Below are 11,886 nucleotides of genomic sequence, written 5' to 3'. Positions count from 1 at the left end.
TACAAGAGTAAAGTGGCAGAGTAAAGTAACAGAGTAAATGATCGGAGTAAAGTAACAGAGTAAAGTACAGTAGTAAAGTGCAGAGTAAAACATAGTAAAGCACCAGTAAAGTAATAGAGTAAAGGAGAAGAGTAAAGGAGAAGAGTAAATGGGCAGAGGAAAGGGGTAGTGTAAAATAACAGATTGAAGTAACAGAGTAAAGGGTCAGAGTAAAAGAGCAGACTAAAGTAAAAGATTTAAGTAAAGTAACAAAGTAAAGAGCAGAGTAAAGAAAGTAAAGTAGCAGAGTAAAGTAACTGAGTAAACTAACATAGTGAAGGAGCAGAGTAAAGGAGCAGAGTAAAGTAAGAGTAAAGTAACAGAGTAAAGTACAAGTGTAAGGGGCAGAGTAAATGGGCAAAGTAAAGGAGCAGAGTAAAGTAACAGTTTAATAACAGAGTAAAGTGACAGCGTAAAAGAGCAGAGTAAAGTAATAGAGTAAAGTACAAGAATAAATGGGCAGAGTAAAGTAACATAATACATGGACAGAGTAAAGGAGCAGAGTAAAGTAATTGAATAGATTAATAGAGTAAAGCAACTGTAAAGTAAAAGAGTGAAGTAACAGTAAAGAAATCAACTAAAAAGTAAATACAGTAAAGTAACAATATAGTAACAGAGCAAAGTACAAGAGTAAAGTAACAGAGTGAATAAATAAAGTAACAGAGTGAAGGAGCAGAGTAAAGGGGCAGGGTAGAGGAGCAGAGTAAAGTAATAGAGTAGATTAATAGAGTAAAGCAACAGTAAAATAACAGAGTAAAATACAAGAGTAAATTGGCAGAGTAAAGCAACTGTAAGTAACTGTGGCTGGGTGCCCCTCCCGTTTGTATATAAATGTGCATTTATTATTGTTATTATTATTATGATTATTATGTATGTATTTCATATATAACATAGAAAAAGCCCTGCTTGTTTAAATGTAGGACAGGGCGGAAATGCCGTCCGCTATTTGTTTTGTTTAAGAATACCTTGTGAGTATGCATTACTGTCAGCGACTGATTATTGAATTAGCTGACAGTCACGCATCTTTAGTAAACCCGTGCAGAATGTGACCGAGGGGTTAGCTAGATAATTAATAGCTAGTTAATCCCTCGGTCACTGGAGTGGAGAACAGAGAGATCTATGAAAAAAATACAGAGAGGAACTGCTGCCAATCTGATCACTATACCAGCACGGTATTTGTTTTGTGTTCCGTTTGTAGTGTTTGTTTGGTCAACATGCCTTTTGCTTTCAGCGTTTTTGTATTTTGTTTAAATCTTTTATTTTATTAATTAAATGCACTGAAGTAATTTCATTTACCACAGCACTGCCTGTTTGTGCATTTATTTCCTGGCCTGCATCACCACACAAGCCATGCTGTCACAGCAACAGAGTGAATTAATAGAGTAAAGTATCAGAGTAAAGTAACATAGTAAATAAGTAGAGTAAAGTAAGAAAGTAAAGGGCAGAGTAAAGAAAGTAAAGTAGCAGAGCAAAGTAACATAGTAAAGGAGCAGTGTTAAAGAGCTGAGTAAAGTAACAGAGTGAAGGAGCAGAGTAAAGTAACAGAGTAAGGCAACATAGTAAAGTACAATAGTAAAGGGGCAGAGTAATGTAACAGAGTATCAGAGTAAAACAACAGTAAAGTAACAGAGTAAAGTAACAGAGTGAATGGGCAGAGTAAAATAACAGAGTAAATGGGAAGAGTAAAGGAGTAGAGTAAAGTAACAGAGTACATGAATAGAGTAAAGCACCAGTAATGTGACAGAGTGAAGGAGCAGATTAAAGTAACATGGAAAAAAGCAGAGTAAAGTAATTGGGCAGAGTAAAGGAGTAAAGTAATAGAGTAGATGAATAAAGTAAAGCAACAGTAAAGTAACAGATTAAAGGAGCAGTGTAATGGAGCAGAATAAAGGGCAGAGTAGGTAAGCAGAGTAAAGTAACCAAGCAAAAGTAGAGAGTAAAGTAACAGAGTAAAATACAAGAGTAAAGTAACAGAGTAAAAAAGCAGAGTACACAGAGTAAAATAACAGATACAGTAAGATACAGTAGTAAAGGAGCAGAGTGATGTAGCAGATTCAAGTAATACAGTAAAGTAACAGAGTAAAAGAGCATAGTAAAGTAACAGAGTCAATGGCAGAATGAAGGGGCAAAGTAAAGGGAAAATTAAAGGAGCAGAGTACAGTAACAGAATAAAGCAACAGAGTAAAGGGGCAAAGTGGCAACATAAAGGTGCAGAGTAAAAGAGCAGAGTAAAGTAACAGATTTGAGTAACAGAGTAAATAAAGTAAAGTAGCAGAGTAAAGTAATAGAATAAAGGAGCAGAGTAAATAGAGTAGATTGATAGAGTAAACAGTAAAGTAACAGAGCAAAGTAGCAGAGTAAAGTAACAAAGTAAAGGAGCAGAGTAAAGTAACATAACAAAGTATCAGCATAAAGGAAGAGAGTAAAGGAACACAGAAAAGTAGCAGAGTGAAGTAACAGAGTAAAGATGCAGAGTATTACATAGTAAAGTAAAAGAGTAAATTACAGTGTACAGTGAGAGTAAAATAGAAGAGTAAAGTAACAGAATGAAGCAGAGAATGGAGGAGAGTAGAGGAGCAGAGTAAAGTAAAAGTGTAAAGTGAGAGTAAAAGAGCAGAGTAAATTAATATAGTAAAGTAACAAAGTAAAGGAGCAGAGTAAAGTAACCAAGTAAAGGAGATGATTTAAGTAACAGTGTACAGTAAACTAACAGTAAACTAACAGATTAAAGTAATAGAGTAAAGTAACAGTGTAAAATGAGAGTAAGATAGCAGAGGCAGTTAAGAGTAAAGTAACAGAGTGAAGGAGCAGAGTAAAGTAACAGAGTGAAGGAGCGGAGTAAAGGGGCAGAGTAGAGGAGCAGAGTAAAGGAGCATATTAAAGTAACATAGTAAAGAAAGTAAAACAGCAGAGTACAGTACCTGAATACAAAATCAGAGTAAAACAACTGTAAGTAACAGAGTAAAGCAATAGTATTGGGGTAGAGTAAAATAACAAAATAAAGTAACAGCATAAAGTAACAGTATTGTAACAGAGTGAAGGAGCAAAGTAACAGAGTGAAATAACAGAAAGTAACAGTGTAAAGTGTCTGAGTAAAAGATTAGAGTAAATGGGCAGAGTAAAGTAATAAAATAGAATAACAGAGTAAAGCAACAGTAAAGTAACAGAGTAAAGTAACAGTAATGTAACAGAGTAAAGTGTCAGAGTAAAAGAGCAGAGTAAAGTAATAGAGCAAAGTAAAAAGTGAAGTAAGAGTAAATTAACAGACTGAAGGAGCAGAGTAAATGAGCAGAGTAAACAGAGTAAAGTAACATAGTACACGAGTAAAGAAGCAGAGCAAAGTAATATAGCAGATTAATAGAGTAGACTAATAGAGTACAGCAACAGTAAAGCAACATAGTAAAGTGTCAGAGTAAGAGCAGAGTAAAATAATATAGTAAAGGGTCGGGGTAAAAGAGCAGAGTAAAGTAACAGATTAAAGGTGCAGAGTAAAACATAGCAAAGTAACATAGTGAAATAACAGAATAAAGGACCAGAGTAAAGCAACTGTAAGTAACAGAGTAAAGTAGCAGTGTAAAATAACATAGTAAAGTAATAGAGTAAAGTAATAGAGTAAAGCAACAGTAAAGTAACATAGTAAAGGAACAGGGTAAAAGGTCAGTGTACCGTAACAGGGTAAAGCAACAGAGTAAAGGGATAGATTAAAGTAAATTAACAGAGACAAGTAACAGAATAATGTAACTGTAAAGTAACAGAGTAAAGTAGCAGAGTAAAGGGCAATGTAAAGAAGCAGATTAAAGTAGCATAATAAAGGGCAGAGTAAAGAAAGTAAAGTGGAAGAGTATAGTAGCAGAGTAAAGGAGCATAGTAAAGTAACAGAGTGAAGGGTCAGAGTACAGTAACAGAGTAACACAGCAGAGTAAAGCAACAGAGTAAAGTACAGTAGTAAAGGGGCAGAGTAAAGTAACCAAATAAAGTAAGAGTAAAGATGTAGAATAAGACATAGTAAAGCATCAGTGAAGTTACAGATTGAAGAAACAGAGTAAAGGAGCAGAGTAAAGGGGTACAGTAGAGGAGTAAAGTACAAGAGTAAATGAGCAGAGTAAAGGGGCAGAGTAAAGTAACAGAGTCGATTATAGAGTAAAGCAACAGAGAAGTAACAGATTAAAGTAGCATAGTAAAATAGCAGAGTAAAGAGGCAGAGTAAAGGAGGATAGTAAAGTAATGGAGTAGATTAATAGAGTAAAGCAACAGTAAAGTAAGACAGTAAAACAACAGCAATGTGACAGAGTAAAGTAACAGTGACCTAATAAAGTAACAGAGTAAAGTGTCAGAGTAAAATAACAGAGTAGAGGCACCAGTAAAGTAACAGAGTGAAGGAGCAGAGTAGAGGAGCAGAGTAAAGTAACATAGTAAAGGAGAAGAGTGAAGGAGCAGAGTAAAGTAAGTGACTAAAATAACAGAGTAAAGTAACAGAGTAAAGCAACAGAGTAAAGTACAAGAGCAAAGGGGCAGAGTAAAGTAACATATTGAAATAACAAAGGAAAATAGCAGAGTAAAGTAACAGAGTAAAGTAACAGTAATGTAACAAAGTAAAGAAGAAAAGTAAAGTGGCAGAGTAAAGTAACAGTAAAGTAAAAGAGTACAGATGATGAGAGAAGGAGCAGAGTAAAGTACAAGTGTAAAATGACAGAGTAAAGTAACAAAGTAAAGTAACAGAGTAAATGGGTGAGTAATGGAGCAGAGTAAAGTAAAAGAATAGATGAATAGAGTAAAGCAACAGTAAAGTAACAGAGTAAATGGTCAGAGCAAAGGATCAGAGTGAATTAATAGAGCAGATTATAATAGAGTAAAGCAACAGTAAAGTAACCGATTAAAGTAACATAGTAAAGGAGCAGATTAAAGTAGCAGAGTAAATGGGCAGAGTAAAGTAATAGAGTCGATTAATAGAGTAAAGCAACAGTAAAGTAACAGAATAAAGTAACAGAGTAAATTACCAGAGTAAAAGAGCAGAGTAAAGTAACAAAGTAAAGCAGAGTAAAGGAGCAGAGTAAACAGAGTAAATTAACAGAGCAGAGGGTCAGAGTAAAATAGCAAAGTAAAGCAACATAGTAAAATAACAAAGGGAAGAGTTAATAAAGTAAGGTAGCAGAGTAAAGTAACAGAACAAAGGAGCAGAGTAAAGTATCAAGGTAAAGGGACTGAGTAAAGGAGCAGTGTAAAAGAACAGAGAAAAGTAGCAAAGCAAAGTATCAGATTCAAGTAATATAGTAAAGTAACAGAGTAAAGGAGCACAGTAAAGTAAAAGAGCAAAGTATCACAGTAAAGGGGCAGAGTAAAGTAACAGAGTAAAGGGCAGAGTAACATAACAGAGTAAATTGTAAAGGGGCAGAGTCAACTAATAGAAAAAAGTAACAGAATAAATGAGCAGAGTAAAGTAATAGAGTAAAGTATCAGAGTAAATGAGTAAACAGACTAACGTAAACAGAGTAAAGAGAGAGTAAAATAACAGAGTAAAGTAATAAGATAAAGTAACAAAGAAAAGGGCAGAGAAAATGAGCTACATAAAGGAGTAGAGTAAAGTAAGAGAGTAAAGCAAGAGAGTAAAGCAATAGAATAAAGCAACAGTAAAGTAACAAAGAGTAGAGTAAAAGGGGCAGATTAAAGTAACATAGTAAAGTAGCTGAGTAAAGCTATAGAGTAAAGTAAAAGTAAAGTAACAGAGTAAAAGAGCAGGGTAAAGTAACAAAGTAAAGCAGCAGAGTAAAGTTATCGAGTAAAGTAAGAGATTAAAGTAATAGAATAAAGCAACAGTAAAGTAACAGAGCAAAGAGCAGAGTAAAGGGGTAGATTAAAGGACCAGAGTACAATAGAATAAATAATAACATAGTAAAGTAGCACAATAAAGAACCAGAGTAAAGTGATAGAGTAAAGGAGCAGAGTAAAGTAAGAGTAAAGCAACAGAGTAAATGGCCAATATAAAGGTGCATAGTAAAGGAGCATAGTAAAGTAACATAGTACATTAGCAGAGTAAATGAGCAGAGTAAAGGGACAGAGTAAAGGAGCAGAGTAAAGGAGCAGAGTAAATGAGCAGAGTAAAGGAGCAGAGTAAATTAACAGAATAAAGTAACAAAGTAAAAGAGCAGAGTCAATTAACAGAGTAAATGAGCAGTCAAGTATCAGAGCAAAGTAACAGAATGAAGGGGCAAAGTAAAGGGGGAAATTAAAGGAGCAGAGTAAAGTAACAGAATAAAGCAACAGAGTAAAGGGCAAAGTAAAGTACAAGAGTAAAGGGACAGATGAAAGCAATAGAATAGATTAACAGAGTAAAGTAACAGAGTGAGGGAGCAGAGTAAAGTAACATAGTAAAGAATCAAAGTAAACAAGCAAAGGAGCAGAGCAAACAGAGTACATTAAGAGAGTAAATGGTCAGAGTACAAGAGCAGAGTAAAGTAATAGAATAAAGGGGCACAGTAAAGCAGCAGATTAAAGTTATAAAGTAAAATAAGAGTAAATGAGCAGAGTAAAGGAGCAGAGTAAAGTGATAGAATAAAGTAACAGAGTAAAGGAGCAGAGTTCACTGATAGAATAAAGAAACAGAGTAAAGGAGCAGAGTTAAGTGATAGAATAAAGTAACAGAGTAAAGGAGCAGAATTAAGTGATAGGTAAAGGAGCAGAGTAATGTGATAGAATAAAGTAACAGAGTAAAGGAGCAGAGTTAAGTGATAGAATAAAGTAACAGAGTAAAGGAGCAGAGTTCACTGATAGAATAAAGTAACAGAGTAAAGGAGCAGAGTTAAGTGATAGGTAAAGGAGCAGAGTAAAGGAGCAGAGTAAAGGAGCAGAGTAAAGTGATAGAATAAAGTAACAGAGTAAAGGAGCAGAGTTCACTGATAGAATAAAGTAACAGAGTAAAGGAGCAGAGTTAAGTGATAGGTAAAGGAGCAGAGTAAAGGAGCAGAGTAAAGTGATAGAATAAAGTAACAGAGTAAAGGAGCAGAGTTCACTGATAGAATAAAGTAACAGAGTAAAGGAGCAGAGTTAAGTGATAGAATAAAGTAACAGAGTAAAGGAGCAGAGTTCACTGATAGAATAAAGTAACAGAGTAAAGGAGCAGAGTTAAGTGATAGGTAAAGGAGCAGAGTAAAGGAGCAGAGTAAAGTGATAGAATAAAGTAACAGAGTAAAGGAGCAGAGTTCACTGATAGAATAAAGTAACAGAGTAAAGGAGCAGAGTTAAGTGATAGGTAAAGGAGCAGAGTAAAGGAGCAGAGTAAAGGAGCAGAGTTCACTGATAGAATAAAGTAACAGAGTAAAGGAGCAGAGTTCACTGATAGAATAAAGTAACAGAGTAATGTGATAGAATAAAGTAACAGAGTAAAGGAGCAGAGTTAAGTGATAGAATAAAGTAACAGAGTAAAGGAGCAGAGTTCACTGATAGAATAAAGTAAAAGAGTAAAGGAGCAGAGTTAAGTGATAGGTAAAGGAGCAGAGTAAATGGGCAAAGTAAAGGTGCAGAGTAATGGAGAAGAGTAAAGGAACAGACTAAAGTAACAGTAAAGTAACAGAGTAAAGCATCAGAGTAAAGGAACAAAGTGAAGGGGCACAGTAAAGGTGCAAAGTAAATGGACAGAGTAAAGTAACAGAATAAAGTAACAGAGTAAATTACCAGAGTAAAAGAGCAGAGTAAAGTATCATAGTAAAGTAAAAGTAATAACTAAAGTAACAGAGTAAAGGAAAAGAACAAGAGAAAGTCTAGTGTCCTTGCCAATAGAAATACAGAAAGAGAAGGGAAATAAAAAGAACACATTAAAGGAAGAGAGCAGTCCTGTGTCCTTGCCAAGAAAGAGAGAATGTAGAAAAGAAGAGAGTAACAATATCAAGAGTCTAGTACAGCAGAGCAGAGTGTCACATAGTGGGAAAGGACAGGATGGAGTGCAGAGCACTAGAATAAGAGGCAATGCACTTATAACAGTTTACCTGGGTAAATGTACAGTGCTTTTTCTGCCATGCTTTTCCAATGGTTATACTATCAATTAACCATAGTTTATCATGTTTTTAATATACTTTACCATGCTTTCATTGTGCTTTACTACACTTTGCTGTGCTTTTACTAAGGGGACTCTTTTATAAGAGTGGCTATAGGGTAGAAGCAAAGTAATAGAGTAATGTGGGGAAAAAGGCAGACAGGCAGATGACAAGAGTTCTGTAAAGTATTGTACTATATGATATGGTGAACAGTCAAAGAGCTGGGAAGAGTATGATACAGCACAGTAGTACAGTCACATATAGTATAGTTGCTATTCTTTACAATGCTTCCCTATGCTTTATCATGTTTTCACTGTGCTATATTACACTTTGCTGGGCTTTTACTATGGGCATATTTTATAAGAGATAGTGCAGTATAGTAAAGTATGATTGAATAAAGTGCAGTTGATGAAGGGCAGTATCACACTGTATGATGGTGTATAGAAGAGAACATAAAGTATTGTAGAGTATGACAGGATGGAGAAGACTATGATAGAATAGAGTACAGTAACATAGAGTGGAAGAGAGTGACAGAGGATAAAGGACACCACAGAATGCAATTGAGGAAGACAGGTTGAAGTACAGCAATGCAGTATAGGAGAAAGACACAGAAGTACAGCAATCCTGGTTGACAAAACAGGGGAGAGCTGTAGCATACAATAAAGAGGAGATAGGAAATATTAATGAAGTAGTTTAGAGTCACTGATCCTAGAATGGCAAAGATTTGAGGCGAGTATAGGAATAGCCATATAGAGTACAGCAGGGAACAATGGGAAACCATGCAGGGGTGTGCTGATAATCATACTCATACTTGCCTTTAAGAAGTATTTATTGGCAGGTGTTAAATACATCTATTCATTAATGTGTTGATTCCAAAACAAGAGCTGTCCTTCCTTCACCTTTACAATTGAGTGCCAGTTAATACAATTAACTTCTTCTGTACCAAGAACGACTATCAGCACACCCCTCTGTATTGGAGTAGTTATAAAAAAAAGAACAATTTGCATAGTGTGGGAATAGCAGGAAGACATATACGAGTGTTTATAAGAAGAATAGAGTGTTTGAGTTTGAAGAAGGGGAACAGAATGGAGTATAGTGGAGAACATCAGAGTGGTGTTTAGAGCTGGGGAGTATAGAAGGCATAGACTAGCACAAGTATAGGAAGGAGTACAGGACGGTGTAGTAAAGTAGGACACATCATTTGGTATTATAGAAAGACACAGAATCTACATTGTGAAGAAGGATAGAGTGGAGGACAGTATAGTGAGGTATCAAAGAGTAAGATGAAGTACACGTGTAGCACAGAGTAGGGTAAAGTATACACGAGTAAGATAAAATACAGGGCAGCAGTATAGCTGCATTAAAGAAGGTACCATAGAGTAATATACAGTGCAGCGGAAAAGCAGAGTAGAATATGACAGAACCAAAGCCATTATTATAGTAAAGTGTTGCAGGGAAGGATAGGCGAGAATACAGTAGTTAGTATAATACAATATAATGATATAATGGAGTAAAGTAGAGAAGCAGGGGGGCTGAGATAGGATAGAGTAAAGAAGTATAGCAGGAACAGAGAACCGTAGCAGAAAAGAGTAGAATATCAGTGGTTTGTAGAGTGGAATATGATAGGGGGAACCACAGTGTAGTAGAGGAAGACAGACTGGAGTACAGCTATAGAGTAGGAGTAATGTGGGAAAAGGGCATAGAGAGGTAGATAGCAAGAGTACTGTAAAGTATTGTACTATATGATATGGTGAACAGTTAAAGAGCAGGGGGGAGTATGATACAGCACAGTAGTACAGTAGCATATAATATAGTTAAGCATGCTAGAGTTTGATAGAATGGCAAAGCAGTGTAGTAAAAAAGAGTATAGTTAAGAATATAAGAGTGCCATAGAACATAGTGCAGAAGTATAGTGGGAAAGAGTACAGTACAGAGTAAAGTAATACAGTAGGATAGAAAACAGCAGTGTTATAGAATAGAGGACAGTAGTGGTGAACATTTAGAGAAGAAATAGAGATACGATAGTATAGGAGGAGGACAGGACAAGGAACAGGAAATTAAGACATGGAAAAAGAGTCACTAAAGATAGTAATAACTGCCAGCTATAGATAATAGTTCAGTAGAGCAGAAGGCAATAGAGCAGAGAAGCGTAGAGTAATCCAAGACAAAGAAACGCGAGAGAGCAGAAGATTACACAGAGAAATGTATCATAGGAGTATCATAGAATACTAGAGTGGATGAGGATACAGAAGAGTAGAGAGGGAGCATCAGTAGAGGGATACAGAATGGAGTACAGTAGAAGACAGGAGCATATTAGCACATAATATAGTGAAGGATTTTACAGCAGAGTAAAGTAGTATAGTGTCAGAGAGCATAGGAAAGTTTCGAATAGGAGAACAGGGGTGAGTACAGTAAAGTATTAGACATAGAGATAATATAGTCCAGTTGTATATCAGAACATAGTACAGTACAATAGTGTAGAGGAGAACAGCATACTGCACAGTGGTACAGGAGCACATAGTAAAGTATTGCAGAGCAGGATAGAATGGTAGAAAGTAAAGGAGAGGAGGAGAGTTCGGCAGGGGGTGCTTTGAGTAGAGGTGTACTATGGAGAACACATAGAGAGTGTATGAAACAGCCACAGTCAGAGAGGCATAGAGTATATTTTTGACACATAGAGGATATAGCGCTAGAGACCCTTATAAAAGTTTCCCATGCTATTTTTGCAGTTTTGCCCCCATGCTTTTCCCATGGCTATACTACGCATTTACCACAGTTTACTTTGGTTTGCCATGTTTATTCATATGCCTTACTATATCTATATGTGCTTTACAATGCTTCCCTTTGCTTTACTGTGCTTTCAGTGTGCCTTATTCCACTCTGCTGTGCTTTTACAGTGGGGAACTTTTATAAGGGGAACTGTATAGTTTATAAGAACATAGAGTGGCAGAAAACCATAGAGGACAGAGTAGAGTAGAGAAGAGAAGGATACATTAGAAAGGAGGATGAAATAAAGAGCCTTTATTAACAGAGAAATACAGTACAGAGGAGATACCATAGAAAATAGCTGAACACAAGATACAGGGTGAACATAGACAGGAGCTGGAAGAGAAGGAGTATTACTGTCTGTAACCAGAGAGGAAGAAAATAAACGCAGCTTGAAATTAGACTGGTCAAAAGAAAGAAAGAAAGAGAGAAGGAAAAATGAAACAACTGACACAAAAGCAATAATGAAATGTATAGAAAAATAGGATTAAAGAAAATAAAGAAATAATTAAATCAAAAGAATAAAGGAAAGAGAAACAGGAATAAAGAAAAGAAAGAATATACATGTAAAGCAGAAAGAAAGAAAGAAAGAAAGAAAGGAAGAAAGAAAGAAAGAAAGAAATGTGTATTTCAGCTTGGCACCACCCATGAAGAAACAAATACTTACAATATCTCACGAGACACGTGTCTACCTGAGTCTCTTCAAGTTCCACATATGAATTAATGAAGAGTGTTTGAGGCTATGGACCAAGAAAGCAAGCAAACAGAGAACTATTCCTCTGTGCTGCGGAGTGTCAGACGATTGAATAGCAACAGAGAGCTCTGTGGACTGCCTGTACTGTACAAGAGTCTGAGGTGTGAGGAAAGAACCATTGCAGGAGCACAACTGCCTGTCTTTCCTGAGTTCAAGGAGCGCTAACCAAGGTTTTAAAATCCATTCTTCTACCACTTATTAGCTTTATCAACATTATCACTGCCCCCTCTTTAAAGTAGTTCTAACCATCTTCAAAATCTCTTACCTCCTATTAACACAGGCAACGTTATCACTGCTCCT

The 11,886-nt window shown here is 35.9% G+C and overlaps 1 protein-coding gene across 3 annotated transcripts in view; it reads right to left on the bottom strand.

Moving 5' to 3' along the window:
• Positions 1-410: 410 nt before the first annotated feature.
• The window catches only part of LOC131725010 (RNA binding protein fox-1 homolog 1-like), a 42,146-nt gene continuing 30,670 nt past the window's right edge, over positions 411-11,886 (bottom strand). For all 3 annotated transcript variants that reach the window (XM_059018309.1, XM_059018310.1, XM_059018311.1), the window contains exon 12: positions 411-11,886. This exon is cut by the window's right edge and continues 688 nt beyond it. The gene's annotated coding sequence lies outside the window, so the exon portion shown is untranslated.

This window comes from Acipenser ruthenus, chromosome 59 (genome assembly GCF_902713425.1).
Source record: "Acipenser ruthenus chromosome 59, fAciRut3.2 maternal haplotype, whole genome shotgun sequence".
Classification (NCBI taxonomy): domain Eukaryota; kingdom Metazoa; phylum Chordata; class Actinopteri; order Acipenseriformes; family Acipenseridae; genus Acipenser; species Acipenser ruthenus.
This window is presented reverse-complemented; position numbering and strand designations above follow the sequence as displayed.